Below are 22583 nucleotides of genomic sequence, written 5' to 3'. Positions count from 1 at the left end.
GAGTTTAAATTTAAATAAATAGATTCCCGGCGAAAAGATTTACAAAAGTAGGCGCCCACCGCCCTCTCAGAGGGCTGCAGCTCTCTCAGAGGGCGGGTACGGTGCTAACCGCCCCCTGAGAGGGCGGTAGGCCTTCCCGCCCGGGCCCCACAGCTTACCGCCCCCTCAGGGGGCGGGTAGAGGTCCTTACCGCCCCCTGAGAGGGCGGTAAGGGCCCCTCCCTCCCGCCGCCCCGCGCCAGCCCCCTGCGCCCTGAGTCTATAAAAACCCCGAAAATTGGAGAAAAAACCAGAAAATTCGGAAAAAAAGAAAAGTTGAGAAGAGAGAGGAGAAGAGAGGAGAGGAGAGGGGAGGAAGAGAGATCGGCGAAGCCCTGCTGCATTTGGGCTGCGGATTTAGAAAAAAATTTCAGGTCAATCTTTTTATCCTTTTTATTGTTGTTAATTAGTGCAGTAGTAGTATATGACATAGATTTTAGATAGTTAGATCTAGGGTTTAGAAATTTGTAAAATTTAGTTAGAAAATTGCACGATAATAGTTGAATATAGAATATTATTTTTAGTACATTATTTTCAATTTGTTACCTGTAGTATATTATTTGTAGTATATTATTTTCAGTATGTTGTTTGTAGTATATAGTTTATAGTATATTACTTGTACATGCAGACGTATGAGTCAACAGTAGATGATAATTTGCGAACCTAGGGTAGCATTTAAAAACTATTTTATCCGATAATCAGAAATATAGTTTGTTGTCTTAACATGTGTTATGTTTGTGGGTGTTTCCAGGAATGGGAGATAAATTAATTTTTCAGATATATTATGGTGAGGGTGAAATTATGTACGGTCCCAACGGTGTAGATCTCTCTGGATTTCGCCATGTTATGAAGGGGCTTAGTAAGGCTAATGAGAGGACTATTGTGGGGGTGTGCAAATGGCTCATGCGGTTTTTTCAACTGGATCCGCAGCAATATGAGCTGAAGATGAAAGGTGTTCTGAGCCGTGCTAGTCATGGATACTTTGGTGAGCTTGTTCCCATCGAAGCCATATCAACTTGGAGGCAGTATGTAGATATATGCTGTGAACGTGGCATGCCGCTTGTTTTATTAGCTGCAGCGTACCTGAAAGATCAAAATGAGGTGAACTCTGAAGAAGCAGTAGCAGGACCAAGTGAGGCAATGGAAGATGAGTCAGAGGCGGCTAATGTAGGTCCAGAGAGGAGGTTGGTGATGTTCCAGACCTGGAGCCGATGGGTGTAGCTGATGAAGGGGAGCACATCCCTAGCATCATTGAAGATATGGATTTGGAGGATGAAGAGTTGGAGGAAGGCCTTGCCGATGGGGATTCTTCTGATGAGGAGGGTAATGCTGCAGTTCCTGCGGAGTGGCGGGATCAAGAATTTTTGAAGTTGGTGGTTAGCGAGGCTGACCAAACACCGTGGTCATACCATGAGAATGAGGTGTCATAGGGTGCTATATACCCTACAAAAGAGGCAGTTATTGATGCTGTGAAATTCTGGTCGTTGTCTCTTCGTAGGCAATTCAAGGTTGTTAAATCAAGTAAAAGAGAGTACGATGTGAAGTGCTTGGTTCCTGAGTGTCCTTGGCGGGTGCACGCATTTAGAGGGAAATGGGCAGACTACTAGCAATGCTCAATAGTTAAAGAACATAATTGTCATATTGAGGAAATAGAGTTCGCCCATCGGAACCTGTCTTCTGCTTTCATTGCAAATGTTATGTACGGAGAGATTGTGGACAACCTAAGGTATGAGCCACGATCAATAATCCGTGCTATTGAGCAAAGGTTCCAGTACACAATAAATTATGCGAAGGCATGGAGGGCGAAACAAAAGGCTATTGAGATTAGGTTCGGTACATATGAAGATTCGTATCACAATCTACCTCGTCAATTAGCCATAATTTGTGCAAGAAATCCAGGCAGCTACTATGATATCAAGCATTACCCCTCTACTGATGTGGAGTACAACGGAAAAAGAGTGTTGCAGCGTGCTTTCTTTGCATTCGGTGCAACAATCAAAGCATTTAGATATTGCCGACCCATCATATGCCTAGATGGAACATTCCTAACTGGGAAGTACAAAGGGCAGATATTGTCTGCAATAGGGGTCGACGGTAACAACCAAGTGCTGCCACTAGGGTTTGCGTTCATGGAGAGTGAGAATGGGGACAGCTGGTATTGGTTCCTAGAGCGGGTGAAGCATGCAATTGTTCTTGACCGACCAGCTGTGTGTCTCATTCATGATAGACATGCAGGATTGTTGCAGGCTTTGCTGGATATGCAACATGGTAGCGTGCGACGGGGTGTACCAGTACAGTGGTCAGATCTCAAAAGCAGGTGGTGCATGCGCCATATGGGTGCGAACTTCTACAGACAGTTTAAAAACAAAGAGTTAATGAAGCTCTTCAAGAAGTTGTGCAGTCAGAACCAACAACGTAAGTTCAATGCATTATGGGCAAGACTTGATGAACTGACTCTTAAACAAACTGCGGAGGCCGCACCTAACCGTGAGGAACCAATAGCTCTCGGTCGGCTCCCAACCGATACTTCGCAGATTGTACGGAGATATGGCTCATCTATTAGGAGCTTTTCACAGTGGATACGCAATGAGCCCAATGAAAAATGGGCTCTGTTGTACGACAGTGGTGGTGCCAGATATGGAGTAATGACTACAAACCTTGCAGAGGTTTATAACTGGGTCATGCGAGGAATGAGGTCCCTACCACTAGTTGGAATTGTAGAAGGCATTTTGCATGGCACCTGCAAGTACTTCATTGATCGGTTTGCAGCAGTTAAGGTTGTAATGGAGGACAATCGTATGCTTTATGACCGGATGCTATGTGAGTACATGGAGAAGGCAAATAGGAAGGCCCACATGCATCGCGCAAATCAAGAGGGCACAGCAGAGCACAGGTTCAGTGTCCTGTGTCGGGATAAGCGTCGGAGGGGGGGTAGACGTGAGCGGCATGTTCAAGAGTGTGTGCTAAGGAGTGGGACATGCATATGTAGTTGTCAGAAGCCACAATTACTCCACAAACCTTGTACACATGTCATAGCTGCGTGCGCGGAGCACCATATGCTTCCAAGGCAATATGTGTCACAATATTTCATGAAAGATCAAGTACTGAACACCTGGAACCAGGAGCTGTATGGTTACGGCATTGTTGACACTTTTACAAGTAACCCAGGGCCTTCAAGAATATATGTGCCTGATTTGGGAAAGATGAAGAACGCACCGGGCCGAAGACAATCTCGGCGGATTCGTAACGATATGGATGAATCCGAGGCTGGCCCTAGGATGCAGCGATGCAGTCAGTGCAATGAAGTAGGTCACACTTACAAATATTGTCCCAAAAGTGCAGGCGGTGATGCACCTGTTGTCTAGGTCAGCTAGTTTTGTACTTTGTATTAATATGTGTTAATTTCGCGTATGGTTAATTTGCATTCAAAGTTTGTTGTTCTTGTATTTATTTCTCAATGTACTAATGTACATGTCTTTCAAATGCAGAGATGACTCAGCCTTCGACCCCAGAGCTTTTGGACCCTGCCGTGGACAAGAAGCATCGCAGCTTCTTATCCGCCGAGCACCAGACGGACCTAGGAGTGTTTCGCCCACGAGGCCCTGGAGAGCTGCTGACGGTAGACGAGCGCTGGACCCACAGGTACTTAGAAAAGCTGATGGTGTTACATATCATTTCGCTGCTGTTGTTACATATTATTGATGTACTGCAATACTTATAGGTTGAGAGCGGCCGGACTCCTACCGCTTTGCCGGTTGGTCGAGGCCCGAACGACGGAGGACCCCGAGGTTGCGGCCCGTCGTTTCTACTTCGATCGGTCGCTGATAGCAGCACTGGTCGACCGTTGGAGGCCGGAGACACATACGTTCCACCTACCGTGCGGAGAGATGACCCCGACCCTACAGGATGTCTCCTACCTCTTAGGCCTTCCTTACGCGGGAGCTGCGGTTGGGGTGATCGATATGCAGGCTGACTGGTTGAACGACATGCATCAGCGATTTGGGCCGGTGGAGCGAAAGGCGGATGCACCCCCGTACGTGCCTGAGTTCTTAGCCGATGCACGAGGGCCAACGAAGAAGTGGATCCTACAGTTCCAGGTATGGTAACATGCAACCTATCGATTCCTAACAAATTATGTCGTAATGATTATTTCTGACACCAGTCATATATGCAGCCGACGTACATCCACCCACAAGCCAACGCATACGCGGTCTCGAGACATTTGGAGGCCTACCTCCTTTGGTTGTTTGGGTGGGTGATGTTCACTAGTGGCCAAGGCCACCTGGTTACGAGGACCCTTGTGCCGTACGCCCGGTCGATAGCGGACGCGCATGCAGAGGATGTACCGCAGTTCAGCTGGGCATCAGCTGTTCTTGCTACGACGTATCGGGCGCTCTGCGACGCATGCATGAAGAAGGAGGCGCTAGCCACTTTTGCCGGGTGTCCACTTCTTCTTCAGCTATGGTCGTACGAGCATTTCGCCATAGGTAGGCCAGTGGTGGATCGCTCCCCGTACCCAGAGGAGTGGTACGGCGAGATGGAAGAGGACGCGCCGACAATGGCCTCGCTGTGGTGTCGTCGACGGGTACGTAATTTACATTAACAGTTTCGTTCGCACACGCCGAGTCGTCTCGGCTGTCAGACGTGCACCGACGTTCTTCAGTGTCGGCACCCACACGACCCCTTCTATCACGTCTTGGAGGGTCCGAGCAACATGGTACGAATTATACTTTTGAAAATTATTGATCAATATCCTTTACTTATTGTTATTAAATATTCATTAGGTCCGTTTGCACAAGTCTCGACGCAGCCTCGCAGATTGAGCCCTGTACGTCCACAGTCAGGTACTCCGGGAACCCTTCTTCCTAATTTCTAGTACTTTCAGCAAAATAAGTTACAACTGTGTTGTCAACCCTTCTTCCTAATTTCTTCGGCGGCCCCACACCCTACCCCCCCCCCCCGCAACGTACTACGGCACGTCAGCGTGGCCTTCTTCTGCTGCACCGTCGTACCACGCAGGTACAATTATACATTTTTTACTACTACTTTCAATACCATATTGTTCGTATCTAACGTGATTATTTGTTCACAGGCCCCTCTAGCCAGTACACATGGACGTTTGCCGAGCCATCACAGTCCTCCTACCCTAGTCAGGAGGATGAGGCTGGCCCCGACACAGCATACAACATCGTCCGTGACTTCTTCGGGGGCACACCTGACTACGACGTCCTTCAGCGGTCCCAGGTTTCCAGTGCACCGCTTCGGACCCAGCCCACGCATGACGAGCCCTCGACACCGGTGGTCCCTACTAGGCCTAACAGACACGTCGGCCCACCTGACCCCCTCACCTACTCCAGGGATCACATGAGGGTTAACCAGCGGCATCGGGACCACGATGGGGCGCATGAACGACGGCAACGAGGGAGGCATGAGTAGCATTTTACATTTTTTGTAACTAACATATGCGTATTCGCTTCGTGATGTGCTCATATGTATTAAGACACGTTCACTTTGTATGGTCGACTTAGCATTTCGTAAATGCATTTCATATTTAGACACGTTCAATGAACAAGTGACCACACCACTAAACTTTAACCATGACTTGACAACACATGCCTCCTGCCGCAGGCTTTAAACAAGATGTGACAACACTACCCAGCTTTTTCAAATCAGTAAATGACAACACGGGTACCAATAAACGTGGAATCTCTGACCATGGGCAACGACAAAACTGTCCTATTCTTCAAGATGGAATCCGATGCTCCTCCCGCCAGCTACGCCCATGCCCTAATTCCTTTCTTTAAGAGCAAATCCAATGCTCCTGCCTCCCCCAACTATAAGTAGCCAAACCTCCTTACGGAGAAGCATCGCTCATTTCTCAAATATCTCAAGTGCAATGTCTTCCTCAGCTCCATCGAGCCCACCAAAGAAACATTGGGGGACTACCGTACCTGAAGGTCTCGAACCACCAATGTGCTTCTGTGGTGACTTTTGTAAGCTCCGCGAGTCGCAGGACATCTCATACACCTATGGACTACGCTTCTTCATGTGTGCCAACTACGAGTATGACAAGCCTCGCAATGCAACAACTGGTTATCGACCGGTACGGTAACAGATGTCCGCCTCATCTCTTCCGATTACGAACCCTCTTTTACTAACCGCTCATCTTGTTCCATTTGTTCAGTCCCCTCCACCGCTCTGTGATTTTATTCAGTGGCTCGACAATGAGCAAAATGACTCACAGAAGCAGTGGGTCGACATGAACATGAGGTGGAGAAGGGAAGCGTACGCACGTTGGGAGTACGAGCAACAGCAAGAGGAACTTCGTCTCAAGCGGGAGGAAGAAGAGCGCATGAGGAAGGCGGCGCACGACCGTACCGTGGCTCAGGCTCGAGAGGCTGAGAGGGAAAGGAAGCGGGAGAGAGCCCGTCGTGCTAAGGCGGCAGGTCCCGATGCCCTCCGAAAGGGAAAGTATCCTAGATGCACGCAGTAGAGAGTACCTAATGTAACCCGACATACTTTCCTTCCCTAAGGCATGTTATGATTAGGATCGGCGCACTAATAAGGTCTTAGTGCGAACCGTACATGCCACCTTTGTTTCCTCATCGTGTCGTCGCGGTTACAGTGTATTGTAATATTTTCACCATGTGTTCAATACTATGTTTGTCCTCGTTCGCACCCCATACCCACGTAAAATGCTGCAACTACTAATTACTGATTTTTTCCTCCCGTTATTACATAACCTACTCCAAATTTAATTTCTTAATTTCCTTACACCCCTTCTTTTTTTTCCTTCAATTAAAAAATAATACATTTTTACAGGATAAAATAGAAAAAAATTAATTTTACATGAAAAAAGCCCCTAACCGCCCCCTAAGAGGGCGGTTAGCCCCTCTTGCCGCCCTCTGAGGGGGCGGTTAGGCCTACCGCCCTCTCAGGGGGCGGTTAGCACCCGTACCCGCCCTCTGAGAGGGCGGTAGGCGCCTACTTTTACAAATCTTTTCGCCGGGAATCTATTTATTTAAATTTAAACTCGAAAAAATATTTAAAAAAACTCGGTTGGGTGGAGCAACTGATCGGGCCGGGAGTGAAAGAAAAGGGAGGGATTTGGGCTGAGGTGGAGAGATGTTGGCCGAGGGTTCCAACAAGGTTTTCTTCTTTTCTTTTCTATTTCCTACTTCATGTATTTCCTATTTACATATTCACACATGTATATATATACAATATATATTATATAGTATACACTGTAAATCAAATTATATATATATATATTCAAGAAATTTCAAACAAATATAAATCAAATATTTGCAAACAAAAATAAACACCTTTTGTATATCCATGTATATACACACACATAATTTGGTTTTATTTATTCTATTCCTTTGTTTTCTTTTGTACAAAAATATATTTTGATTTATTCTGGGTTTGGGCTGCTACAAGTTCGAGCACTTGATTTGCGGGCTAGGGTGGGTTAGGGGGAGTGAGCTTGTCTTGGTATGGGTTGGGGTGGTTATGAGCCAATTAGGTAGGGATAACAATTTAACTAGATTACATGTTTACCCGTGGGTAAAAACCCTAATAGGATCGGTATGGTTCAAATTTGGTACACACGAGTACGTTTATAGATGAAAAACGCTACACAATAGGTATAAGGGTACGGGTATGGGTTAGATATAACCGTAACCATAAAACTCATATACCCGTATAATCTCTTTGACAGGTGGGCCCAATCCTCCAACCTGCAAAGCAATACATAAAAAGCATGCAAGGAGCTATAACAGTCGGACCTCTCTTTCTTATCCAAGCCCGACGCGCAAGAGCCATCCATATCCCAATCCCCAAGCCATGGAAGCAATACACAGCCACCTTCTCCTCCTATAATTCTTGTTTCTTTCTCCCAAAGCCTTCGCCGCCAGCGTTGCCGGCGCGCTCGAAAAGGGCTGCAACATCACCAACGGGTACCCGCAAGCCCCGCCCTGCCTCGCTGCCACCAGCTCATACCTCCGCCAACCCTGCCTCCCCACCGCTGGCCCACGCCTTTGCCAACCTAGTCCCGCTGTCGCTAGCCCATGTTGCAATGAGCCAGCCTTGCCCCGCTACCGCCCTGCCCCGTGCTGCCGCGCACTGCACACCTCACTACCAGGCAAATAGGTATACCCGTGGGTAATGGATTTAACGCCCGCTTTTCACTCGTTCGTAAGTATACCATGAATAGTTAAAAACCAACGGATATAGATAGAACATTACCCATACCCGCTATTGCCATCCCTACCATTAGCATGGTTATCCGAGCTAGCCAGATCAGCATCTCTCTCCTGCCGCTGCCATCGTGCACTTCTATGTCTCCAGTTACCTTCTTCCCTGCTGCGCTGGCGGACCCTCCTCCTCTGGGCCTCCCCGACCCAGCTCGTGTTTCCTTCTTCCTGCCCGTGCCCCGCCGTCCTGAGGACGCGCCGCATGCCAGCGTTGATAAAGAAGACAAGAAGCTTCGATCTGAAACTCTACCCATACTGGAACAATTCAATTACATGGCTAGAACAGTTTCCTTCCAAATCCGGAACATTTTCCGTAGTTGATGAGAACAATTTCTTGTGAGGTACGGGCTCGCCGGAGAAGAGCTCGCTACAGGGGAGGTGGCTTGGGGTGCTGCGTCGGCAGCGGAGAGCCACCACGGCCGCAGCAAGGCAACACGCCAACATGCGATCGCTTTCTTGTCCGGCTGCACGTGTCGGCGCGGACGGAGGCGGGATCCGGTGCTGCGGCGCACCGTCGGATTCGAGCGACGGACGGGCAGCCCGGGTTAACGCCTCGATCCGCAAGCTCAAGCTATCTCTGGAGTCGTATAGAAAGTCAGCAAATCAGGAGCTAAAATCGTACAAATTTCACACAAAGTATGAATCACTTAACGTGCGGTCATCTTTTGTACTCACCTCTCCGGAGTCCGGACCGATCTTTTGTGGAGCAAGGAAGGCCATGCTGGAGCATTTTGGCTTCTAACATATATTTGGTGAGTGAAGTAATTCTTTGCAATTTGCTGTAGACATCAATATATTTCTATTGGAACTTTTTTTATTTAAGCCTTTGGATCTGAATTGCACGCAGCAGCGTTTTCCAAGGGGAGGCCCGCCCGACCCAGACAGAGTCAGGTATTCGGGACCCAGTTCTTCTTCGTAGGCCTGGATGGCCCCAAAACCCTGGCAATAGAATTGGGCCCAGCTTATCCAACCGTTAGATGCCTTATCGACTGCACAGCTTCTTTGGAGTTCGTTCGCAGTTCTTCAGACTTGGACGTCTCGCGTGCGTCTGACCCGGGGATAACACCTGTGGCGTTGGTGGAATTTTTAGATTTTGGCTCTTTTAAAAAACTTTTTCTATGCATAAATCTATAGGGAACAATGAGGAAAAATAGATTTTGGAGCTGTGACATTTAGCACAGTAATTGAATAGCATAGCATCGTGGTAGCTATCACGTATGATTTTTCAAATCTGAAATATAATATCGTTAGTACAACACCAAATGTTACGATATCGTGCTATTGAATCATGACATAAAATATCATAACGCCGTTCAAAGGGTCTATTTTTAAAATGGATGCGACTAAAGAATGCATGTGCAAGTTATAGTCATATAGCATGCACACACCTCTTAGAGAAATGTCTTAACAGACTTTCTCCTTTCCATTTTTAGTAATGTGTTATATTGTGCAAGCGTGATGCAAACTACACATGTTCTTTCCCTGTTCAGCTGACCCGGTTCACCAAAGACTCTAAAAGCAATGTTGTTAACAATTGCAAGCAGTCACAAAAGATTCAAAAAGTAATTTAGAAACCATGTAAAAGCAAAATCAAATCAATCTACTACATGTTTCCAAACAAAAATCAAAGCAATTTGTATGCTTCCCTAGGTTTTAGAGAGCAGATTGCCTCAATTTACAAAACCTAGTAAGACACAAAAGACAATATTTGTTTAGTTTTAGAAGTAAATTTGTGCCAACTCATAAAGCAAGTTCGTTTTATTTACAAACAAATGGATCCATACAGGTTTAGAGGACACATTGTTTAAATTTATAAGCAAAAATTCGAACTAACTCAGAGAGAAAGTCCATATACAAACTAAAAAACAAATTTGTTTCAGTTTACAAGCAAATAAATATGAAAAAAGAGCAAGTTTTCTCCAATTTACAAATGTAAATCCACAAAAAATCAAAAAGTAAATTTATATCATTTTATGAGCAAATCCATACCAAATCCAAGAGCAAATTCGTTTAAATCAAAAGGCAAATCTAGCGAGCTCATAGCCAAGGACGAGATCGTTGCTCTAAACGAACGGCTCCAAAGCCCAGAGCGACAGGAGCATTAGTGACAGGTTGGGATGAGGTATCAGTTGCGAGATTGGTGATTGTAGCCTCTTCTTCCTCCACTTCCTATATGCTAGATATGTGACAAGAAAGGTTAACATCGAGATGCTTAATGGAGAGTAGGTTCCCGGAGCAAAAGCCACTTCCTCCACTTCCCTAGATATCATGAACCTCCTGCACCCCTAGCAACAAAAACAAAAACAAAAAAAAAACAGCAAGAGATATGTATAAACTCACCTTCCTGGTCACTATCTGATTCAAATTCTCCCTACTAAAATGATTCTTAGATTCAAACTCAAATCGATGTAGCACATTGAACTGGATTAACCAAACAAAAAAGGCAAAAACTCCGATTAAACCCCCTGATTCAAGGAAACGAAATTTGAATGCAAAGGCAAACCAAATCCCTGATTCATCCCAAAACAAAACCTAACCAACACACAAATCCAGTGAGCTCACCTCCATGTAGAACCCCCCCCCCCCCCGGCTTCCACTGTGCTGAATAAAAAAACCATTGCAAAACTAAAAAAATCCATACATAATTTGGGGAAAAATAGGAACGGATTCGAATGCATAAAGCATGACAACGAACTCACTTTCATATCTACCCCTTCCTACTCTGTTCTGATTTCCATTTTCCCCACTGGATCAACAACAAAATTAAACCTAGTCAAAATCGATTTGGGGGGCAGGACAAAAATCGCCTGAGAGAGATGAACCTGGTGATAGAGAGAAGGGCCACCAAATAAACCAACGTGACTCGTTGGTCAAAATAGGTGTGTTCCAAAAGTGATCCCTCTCCACATTGTTGCTTTTCACTAAAGAACTGGGATGACATGTGGACCGCAAAATAGAAGCATTAGTTAGGTAGTAAAAACACTTGTGAGAAAATTTTACCAAAGAGAAGTGGGCCTAGAAAAGAAATAGACATCGCGTCGTGCCATGTGAATGCAACAGAAGGATCAAGCATTCGTGCCACACGATAGAAGCATGCACACTCAGAAATTAGATATTACCTTTTAAAATTGTTTTCGCGGGAATTTACCTATAGAATATGTTTAAAAAAAGTTAAAATATAAAAATTCCACTGTAGCGCTGTGCACTGGACATGACCCACCCCTGCACCCGGCCGACCTAACGGAACCCTACTCCATCATAACCTGGCCGGCTGGGTCAGCACCAGCAGCAGCGATGCAAAGCAGAGTTCGCTGCTGCAATCGACGAGACGACAGTCGAAGCATGCAGTGGTGGAGTCGGAATAATGCGCGACAGAGATGACAACTTGCCTGCCTCTCTTTGCCTTCCTGCCTGCGCGCGTCTCAGGTGCATGCAGTGATGCTGGGTGTCAAATCGGACCGTCAGGAGCGGACGGACGGACGGATCTGCACGGCCCCTGTCGCGAGGGTCAATGCGCCGGATCCGTTCCCGAGCTCAGCCGCCTATAAATGCACCGTCAGGCACGGAGCAAATGCGCGCGTACTTGCGATCCCCCTTCTGGGGCCTTTCCTTCCTTCGTCTCATCGGTCAATGTGGTGCCGTATTGCGAGCGATTTCACAGGGGCACTTTACCGAATATATCCGATCAAAATTTAAATAAATTTAATCAAATACCGTTAAATATAGTAATATATATACATATTTGTTACTCCCAAAGTATGTACTTCACATACGTATCTCATAATATACAAAATATCTCATATAATAAGTGATATATACATAAAGCATGTGAGTATATAAGATCATTCAAGTGATATGTATATATTTTTAAGTAATTTACATATTTTTTATATATTACATTTTTATGTATAAATATAAATGTATTATCAGAATCTATTAAAAAAGATTAACTTTTTTTCAATTTTTTCATATAGTTTACATTGAAGGATCTTAGAATAAATATATAAATATACTTATAATGATAAAATAGTATATTCAATTTATTTATATGATATATTATAGTAGAGAGTATATATTCTGAAAGTACAACCTAGTTTATATATATATATATATATATATATATATATATATATATATATATATATATATATATATATATATATATATTATAAGAGGCCGAAATTTTTTCCGTGAAGAGCGTAGGCTGGTAGGAACTAGGAAGAACACATGGTGATTTATGCATGACACCTGCAAGCCAACATTGGTAGGGGTACATTTCGTCCGTACGACACTCGGGGTGCAGGTCTAAATTTGTGTACCCAATAGTGGTTCCATTCTCACGTTCCAATAATGTGAGAATAATATAAGTAAAGTTAATGTTATTGTTAATGTATTTGTATATACCTAGAAATATGCTAATGGTGTGGTTTTGAGCTTGCCTCTATGGCATCCATGGTTCAACTTTATATCTTTGACTACAAACATGCATGGAAGTATCAATATTTGTCTTTATTTAAATAATATCAATATATTTGTTATGTATGGAAACTGCAGTCACAAATTATATATTTGTAAATTATAATGTTCCAGCTAGGGTGAACGTAGAAATCCCTCCATTTTTCTCCATTATACTGGATTTAATCTTGTTTAACGACTGGTTCTCACGAGATAAATGGATTTACCACCCATTATGCTGGATTTAATCTTATTTGCTTGAGATCATAAAATTTTGTTGTCCAAAATAGAACTCATTTCCTCTCTAGTGTGAAAGAGACTCGATCCACCTTCTCCTATTTGATGTTATAGCATTTTAAGACAAGATATTTTTTTTTAAAATACACTTCTAATTTAATATGTTAGTACAATTTATAGGACTTGTCTTTTTTGTCTATTATAATGCGTGTTTTTTTCTTGCGAACTCTATTATATAGTAGTGTTCTTTAGGAGACAATTAACTTTTACCAGAGGCACGTTGTTATCTGTATTTCTCCTATTAAGTGCAGATAAATTATATTATCTCCGATCATAAATACATATCATCTAGAATATAACTTTAATCACTATTTTTATTAAAATATACTACCTTTATTTTTAATGTCGTTTTAGGCTTTTTTTCTTATATAGATACCGTTCTTCGATTCCTAGGTATTCTTTTCTCAAATACCCTCTATTAAAAACTAGTGGGTTAACATGCCATGCGCGAAGACTTGGGCTAGAATTAACTTACGGCTGGTGAAGTGAATGAATCAAAGGAGGGTAGATATGTCAAATCAAAAGCTATTAATGGCTGTCTAATTATGCCATGCAGAGTCAGTATGAATTTGTGATATTATGAATTATTTTTCAAGACAAATATAAATTTATAATTTAAGATTTTTAAACTAAATATTTTAAAAACTTTTGTTAGTTAAAATTTTATAAGATTTACCCAACCTTTACCTGCCTGCCTGCACGATTTCACAGCACGAGCCTCGTAGAAGAAAACCCAGTTTACCGAAGCGCGCACAAAAAGCCTACTGCTACAGGGGTGAAAACGGTTGCAGGGATCCGACCCGAGCGACATCGCACGGTTGCAGGGAGCTTGGTTCGTGATCCGACGACTCGGCTTTGGCCTTATCCATGTCCCTTAGCATATCGCCCGTGAGAGTATAAAATGCAAGCCCCCCCCCCCCCCTCGCGGCCACCGCCACGCAAGCCACTGCCCTGCCCCACTCGATCAGCTGCCGCGGAGAGCCGAAGAAGGAATGGAGGCGGCGGAGGTGGCGGCGGTGGTCGGTAAGGTGGCGGAGCGCTTGGACGCGGAGGACTACGACGACCACAAGGGCATCACGGAGGAGTCCGTCGCCGAGGTCATGAGCTGGCTCGAGCTCGAGATCAAGCTCTCCGCCGGGGCCATCCTCGTTCTGCCGCCGCCGCCGGCAGGTGGGTGCGCGATGGTGAGCGGGAACACGGAGAGCTGCGGGTCGTCGCTCTCGGGGCCGGCGTCCACGGTGATGGCCTCGGTGGACGGGCGGGTGGGCGCGCCGCCGCCTCCAACAGTGCCATGGCCGTGGCCGTTTGCAGGGGCGGTGGCGGTGGCGGTGGCGGTGGCGGTGGGGGATGAGGAGGAGGACGACGGCGACAGTGACGATGACTGGGTTTCGCAGCTGCTGACAGATGGGCCCGCGGGGGAGGGCAGTACGGCAGGCACTAGCAGTGCGAGTAGGTGTTCTTGAGCTCTGCGGTAACGAGAGTACTAGTTTGGACAGTAGTGCGCAACGACTGACTGGTGGGCCCATCTCTTCAGATGCATTTGGTAGCAATGCAGCAATAGGAACATCTTTTGTTGGTGTACATAAATGAAGTGGACTTTGGTTTCTGTTGCAACGTGCAAATGTGGCCTGACTGGGAAATGAGCAAGTGGACTTTGGTTTCTGGTGCAACGTGCAAATGTGGGCTGTTAGAAAGTATTTTTCTTTCATAACATTTGTTAGCTTTGGATCATTAAATGGAAAATTCTTTCGATGGCACCATAAACTTCTCATATCTGGAAATGCCATCGAAAACACGTATATCCCTGTAGCACCATGCTTCTTAAACTTGATCCCTAGCCATGCCATTGATATCACTTTTTGACAGCCAACTTGTGACACATACGTGAAAATATCATTTTGCCCCTAGGCTACATGTCATTTCTTTCTTCTTCCTTTCCCCCTCTCATCTTTTCATCTTCTCATGTAAAGTTGTGTTGCTCCTAGCAGCTCGTTCAACTTCTTCTCGCTTACATAGACAGATCTGGAGGTCAGTGCGACCATCTCCTCTTGGCTTCTACCCCAATTTGCCACTGATAGATGGATCCACTTCGGGATAGACCTCTGCAAAGCAAACAAATCCATCCGAGCAAACTAGGATCGTATACAACAAAAAGAGGAAATCAATACAATTTGGGATGGTGGCCCAGTGTCCTACACAACGTCAAGCTAGTCGTAGCAGGGGCAATGTGGTCCCTGGGCCGCTAAGGTGCCATTAGTGACACACAGGGATCACAGTTGTGGTCTCTGTTGATTTGGTAGACCTCCTCGCATCGGCTATCGTCAATCCAGTGGACTTCCTCGCACAGATGGCAGCAGTGTGATCGAAGAGCTCTTCACCCTCACTGAGCTCCATTGACAAGGTTGACCTAGTGCCTATACTCGTAGGCGCTGTGGAGCTTGACAATGTTGTGGCGTTCGCTGCCAAGGCCTGGCGCTGGCTGGGACTTTAGCTTCGACTGATGTAGCGGTGTCGGTTCTAATGTTGCTGCTATGGTGGTGGCAAGGGTTCTGGGGCATGGGCTGGGACAGGGCCAGCTATTAGTCGGGGGCATGGCAGTGGCGGTGCGATGAGGGGGAATGGGAGAGCACCAGCGTGGAATGCAGAGTGGCGAGGATAGCAAGACGCAAATATCGGCGCTAGACAGTAGGAGGAGAAGAACAAGGATTAAGGAGGGGCATGATGGACAATATTAAACTGTCAAAACTAATGGAACCAACGACAGTGGCATTGCCGGGGAACAATATGACAAGAATTGTGAGGGCATGTCAAAATATTTATTGGCAAGCCAAAGTTTGTTAACAATCGAAATAATAGCCAAATGGATTTGCATGATCAATTTTTTGGTAGGATAAGCAAGGTCAACCAACAGAACAAATACATCAGTGAACTGTGGAGATTAGAGATATATCCGTGTGCACAAGGACACACTCATTATTGATTTTTTATCACTTTGCACATGACATTCAGTTTATGCATATAAGTGTTTCTTTTATTTTTTGTTCCTAAGTGGACCCTAAACATCCTCATGTTGACTAACAAAATAAGATACTACGAAACTCATACCTCCTAGTTCCCCCCTCCCTTGCAGGCACGTTGAGTACAAATCAATTAATGGTGGGAAAAAAATTGAACATGAAATGCTAAAATAATATAGTTAGATAGAAGTAGCGATAATTAGAACAGTAATTAGTAACTTATAAAATCAAAGGAAAATATTTGAATAATCTTTCTGCATGGATATACTCAAGACTGTAATTTCTTGTTTCTACTTTGTCACATCCCAAAATTCCGATTTTGGGTTGTGAGTATTTTAAAACAATAAAATAATATTTTTTTTGGAATTTGAAAGCTTTTCAAAAAATTTGTTTAGAGTTTAAAAAGAATTTGTTTTGTGTGATGAAAAATATATTTATAAAATATTAGAATAGGTTAAGAAATTTTAAGGTTGGATAAATCCTTATACCATTTTTTTCATATCATCCAAAAATCCTTTACTGACAATCTCATCTCGCGTACTTTTGATCCCACCCAACGTGCCATGCCTTTCCTCAATATTTTTTTTTTCTATCTAGCCAGTGGCTCCAAATCAGCAACATGCCATCAACCTTGCATCACATCAGATTGCTAGCAGGATGGCCACACCACACCGGAGCGCCGCTGCCACCGACAATTTTTCGCCGCCCAACCTCACCGCACACGATCGTCCGGCTACCCATCTCCATGACACTTGCCCTCCCCTCTGTCCCTCATCATTTCTTCATTCAATCCCCCACATCAATCCCCTCTTTATTCCCCTCAATTCAAGATCAAAAATTGTTGCTCTAAATGTCTCTAATGGTCATAATGGCAATTAAAGCCAGCTGCCAGTTACTCCTCGTCACTAGCCTCGTCTTCTCACTCATATTCGTAGTTCAAGATAGCATCAAATGCAAATCTTGATAATACCAAAGTTGTAGGTCTCGTCGACAGCTTCGATTCGTACCTATGGAAGTCTCTATTTGGATAATGTATCTAGGAGTTACTGCCCCCGAGATCACTGCTGTGCAATTAAGGCTGAATTCAAATAATTTTTATTGTGGCACAGTTTTGGAAATCAAGATGGCATTTTCAGAAATTCCAATGAATACCAAAGTTGTATATCTTTTCGAGTACTACAGGATATAGTCTGAAAAGGTCCAATTTAGAGTTGCAACGTTGAAGTTATTGTCCTTGAACCAGAGCCGTTCGTTTCATCTTCCTAAGCCATTTATTTCGTCTTCCACCTCCAGCCTCTTCCTCTTCCCCTTCGTGTCCAGCATCACCCAAGCCATCAAGAGGAGCTCCACACCCTCCCTTGCCCCTTCCCATTCCTCCCAAATCATATCCACAGCTGCTGCCCTTCCCGTGCATCGCCGCTGCCATCGTTCGCCGCCGTTCCGATGAGTCGTCACCCATGGAGGAGCTGCCCCATCGCTCCACCACCGTCGACGATGTCTCTGCACTACAGCATGTTGTCAACACCATCGAGGAACCTCTCCGTACCCTTGCTCGCTAGACAGCGCCGCCGTGCCACCGGTGCCACATGCCATCGCCGCCGGTGCCATCGTCATCTCTACGAATTCTTCTTCACCGATTGTTGCAGCAAAGTGAGGACCCAGACCAGCCCATTCCCCTCCTCTCTTCCCTTGTATGTACGCCATTTGTGATCCCTAACCGAACCCTGAGCCCGGCTGAAGCCCTCGCTGTGCCGCCACGGTCGTCGCCGTTGTAGGCAAACCCACGGCCGCAGATTGGCATCGACGTTCCCGGCCAATCTGAGGTCGGATCACAGCGCCCTTTGACCAGCACGTGCCCCAGGATATCCCACACACTCTCACCAACCCGTTTGGCCATTAGATCCCCGACGCCACCGGGATCACGATCGCCATGCCCGTTGCCCAGTCTGGAGTTTTGCGTGTGCACCGCAGGTTCAGATCCGTTCCCCAGCGAACTAGCACTCCAATCCATGAGTCCTTTGGCCGAGACGTGCCCCTGCTAGTCCTCTATATCCTCCCAAAATCGGTTTGTCCAAATCTGCAACAGAGCCCCCGTTCTCAACGTCGTAATTCCTACTGCCCAGTCCCATACACGTTCTGCGTACCTAGAATGTCAGGCGCGTTCCCCGGCGAACTGGAGCTCCAATCATCGATCCCTTTCACTGAGGCACACCCCTGGTTATCCTCAACAATCCCTAAAAGTAGTTCAACCAGAAGAGCACCGACACCGATGATTTTGTGGTTGCTACACCGCTGCCCCATGTTTGTGAGGGTTCTACGCGTGCACCCGGAATGCATTCGCGTTCCCCATCAATCTAGGAGCCGTTTGGATGCACCGATCGTGTCATGGTGTGTCCCATCACATATTCTATGTGGCTACATGAGGGTTCCCTCGCATTTGCAGTGACACCACCAGGAACGCGATCCTAACTTCCAACATCAGTGCGCAATCTCGCCAAAGTTCCAACCGATCGATCTCCTTCTCAGGTGAAGCCCTATCCAAACCATCTCTGTAGAATCATGTTCTAGAAAATATGAATAATTCTATTCAAACTATTTATTGTATATCATAGCCAATCTCCTAGAATGCGAACGTCTTCTTCTCTATGTCTATGCGCGGTCACCACCGAACCTGAGAGCGTTCGTTGCTATATTGCTGCTACCTCAGAACACCTCTGCCAAGACAAACCATAAAACCGAGCTTACCTTCTCACGTTCTACACCATGCTCACCTCAATTTGTTGAAACTCACTGTTGCCGACGTCGACGTCAGTGACCACCACAGCCATCGTCCGTGTCCTCCATCGCCGGCGACGTTGAGAGCCCACCACCGGTCATTGCCTTGTTCCACTCTGTTCCAATTGTTAGTTAGGGTTTTCCTTCATCAAATAATCGGTCCAGAATATTTTTAGGGAATATTCTGGCTCCTTTTTCTTCAACCCTAATTTAATCTTCTGAGAACATGTTCGTCTCCGTCTGAACTCTGATTTGAGCGGTTTTTGCACCAAATTCTTCTAAAACCGTACTCTATCCAACGATAGTGTTTTTATGATGTGTTGTCTCTATTTGGTGTATTATTTCTTAGTTGTTTGTACTTTCTCTTTTGTCGGTAGATCTTGTGAGTAGAATATGACGTTTCTAGAGATTCGATGAGCTACAAGGTCGAGACTTCAAGATATGCTAGAGCCGAGTTTACGAAGATAACCGAGCAGTAGCCAGGCAAGTGTCCTTGCTCATTTTGCACCTATTTTAGGATTTATGTGTTAGTTGTTTATCCTTCATGCATGCTTGTCTAAAATTGGAAACCTATGATTAGGGTTTACTAGTAATTATCTGATTATTCTTGTCGCCATTGAAAGAGTCATGGGAATGAGGGTAGATATGCTAGTCGTTTCCATGGTTGGTTTATGAGTTAAACTTGATTAATATCTATTCAACATGATCAGGAGTGGTAATCTTTTTTAGCAGCATGGTATAGGGATCCTAACTAGATGGTTGGTTTGAGGTGGTGCTGCACAACAAGTCTGTGGTTATTCCTGTGTGGGATCTTAAGGACCGGTTCTTAAACATATAACCAAGCTAAAATTGCAACCATCCACGGGGCCTATATGGGTACAGCCTGCCAATTAATTAGCTACCCTCTGGTTCTGTGAACACCATTTGGACAGTTAAGTGGCACAAGAGGGGTTTTCTGCAGCGATGCAATCGTCTGTTAGCGGTGAAACCTCAGTGGGGTATTTACAGGTCGACGGGAGCTTTGTAAAGGTCTTGTAGTGATTTCTTGGCACACACCTCGGGAGTGTATAAGTGCCTGATCAGCATGGCAACATGGAGACTGTCACCTGGTAATACGGGTGATGAAATCATGACCTGTGGGGAAAGATGGGCAAACTCTGCAGAGTATAAATCTGATCGATCAGCCGTGCTCACGGTTAAGAGCGGCTTGGACTTCTTCTGGATTAGTTGGGATCAGGGTTTTGATGTGGATGGTCGGGTAGCCAGGTAATGGGATTACCTGGTGAGTTATGATAGCCGGATATGGAATATCTGGTGAGTTTGGTAGTCGGATGGGATCCAATGAGTTGTTCCTCTTGTTTAGTTGTGTCCTCACACTTAGTAAATAGGATGCCTGTTGTTGATATCATAGGTTAAGATTGCTTAGTGCAGTTAACCAGTGTCTAACCATTTCTTGACTTAAGCCCTCATGTCATATTTTCCTACACTTGCGGAGTACGATATGTACTCACACTTACTGTTTCCAATAATAAATGGTGCTCAGTGGGAGACGTCTATGTGGTGATCAAGGAAGTTGAAGGCTATATGAAGACGGAGTGTTCCGGGTCGCGTTGCCCCTAGTCGATTGCATGTTGTGTGCCCTGAAGCTTTCAATGGAGTTTCCTCCTGATCTTCCGCTGTTGTGTAAAAACTCTGGTAACCTTTTCAATAAAGTTGTTTTATTCGATAAAGAACTGTATATCACTTATTATGTCACTGCATGCATGATAAAACTGATTCTGGCATACATGTGGAATGCATCTGATTATTCTTTTGAGAAAAACGAGCGTAACATACTTTGTCTTCTTCCCTCCTTAACTCTGTTTTGTACTTCTCCTTTTATGTATATTATATAATCTGTAGGGGGCAATCCCTTCATAAAAAAAAATTAGAACAGTACACACTACAAAGTATTCATCATTTCCTGAGAGTTATGTTGCCAAGTGGCTGACTATGTAGCACATTTGCTACAAACATTTTTTCTTGAATATCAAAGTATTTGCTAGGAACAATAACTCTTGGCTGGTAAATCTATGTTGATGATTTGAATTTACTATCGAGAACTGCCACATGAGAAAATTCTAAAAGAGAACAATAATAAACCGTCGCCACCTACAAATAACCTTCGAAAATATTGAAAATCTTGTAGAACCTTGAAATCATAAGAAAGTAGTTTTTTTAGCGCTGGACCTAACAAAAGGAAATCGCCGTATACTAGATCCTCCAATTTTTTAATGGGTTTATCAAGTAGAAGTGGTTGTTCTACAGTTAGATCAGCTTACCCCATGCTTATACAAACGAAATGCCAGCGAGAGGATTGGCTAGAAGGAAGAGCCGGTAACTCCAATACGCAAGAGAGTAAAAAACAGTGGAAGCTATTGTGGAATGTTAAATTTCCATCGAGAATACGAGTTTTTGCTTGGCGATCAATGCAGAACTCTCTACCGATGGTCAACGTGCTACTTAGGCATGGTATGGCCACTTGAGAAGCATGTGATATGTGCAGTGTCGGATGATTCTTGGTGACATTCTTTGTTGGACTGCACGATGGCCCGCTGTGTCAGAGAGCTAGTCGATGAATAACAGACTGAACATTTTTCAATATGAAATATTGAAGATCCAACACAATGGTTGTTTAATCTTAAGATAAATCTTTGTCGCATGAGGACTTTGAGAAGATTCCGATAGCCCTTTGGGCAATATGGACGGCTCACCGGAAAGTAATACACGAATGTCCATTATCCACTTTCAGACCTTGTTTGGAAAGGGGGTTTTAGGATCCAAAACCCTAGGATTTAGTACAAGCTTGAACTAAATTCTAAAATTTCCTAGACCACCCGGAATCTAATCCTATGAGACCAGGTCTCATGCATGTGACACATGGAATTATTATTTCTTTCATGATTTTCTCAGCTATGATTTCCCTTAATTCATCCATGATGGTTAGTTATGTCACGTGTCACTGTAAAACTACATAGAAAAGATTGGGTCGAGGCACTCAAACATTGGGTAGCCTGGTCTTTATATAGTATTGTTGCTAGGCCATTCACAAGATTCAAATGGCATCATGTTTGTTATAGAGGAGATTACTTTCATAGGATTCAAGCAAAGGAATGCAACAAACTTCTAGATTCTTGGTAACAACTAGATTACACATGTACTAATAATCTTAACATCCTTACTCAATCTCAACCGAGCCATTCAAGGTTGAGATTGTGCCAAAGTCAATCAAATGCTGATATTGGAAGGAGTTTCATCAGAATATCTGCCACCTGATCAGTTGATGAGATAAACCGAATATCTAGAGCCTTTTGTGCTACATGCTCACGCATGAAATGAAAATCAATTTCGATGTGCTTTGTATGAGCATGAAAAAGGTTGCACCTAGATTATCACACCAAAGCACCAATGACCTCCTCTAATATATGCAAGCTCTCCGAGTAGAGACTGAATCCAAGCCATTTCTACCGTTGAATTTGCAAGTGTCTTATATTCAGATTCAATGCTTGACCCGGACACCGTCGCTTGATTCCTTGATATTGGAACCTAAGTATACGATGAAGCCTCCAGTTGACCTTCTTTCCTCAACACATCTTGCCCAATCTGCGTTAAAAAAACACATTCACAAGAGTAGATAAGGAGCATCTGGTCTTGAGTCCAACTTGCATTGTATGCTTTAGGTACCGTAGCATCCTTTTAATAGTTGT

The sequence above is a fragment of the Phragmites australis genome, chromosome 11 (assembly GCF_958298935.1).
Source record: "Phragmites australis chromosome 11, lpPhrAust1.1, whole genome shotgun sequence".
NCBI lineage: Eukaryota > Viridiplantae > Streptophyta > Magnoliopsida > Poales > Poaceae > Phragmites > Phragmites australis.
Note: the sequence above shows the minus strand (reverse complement) of the source record.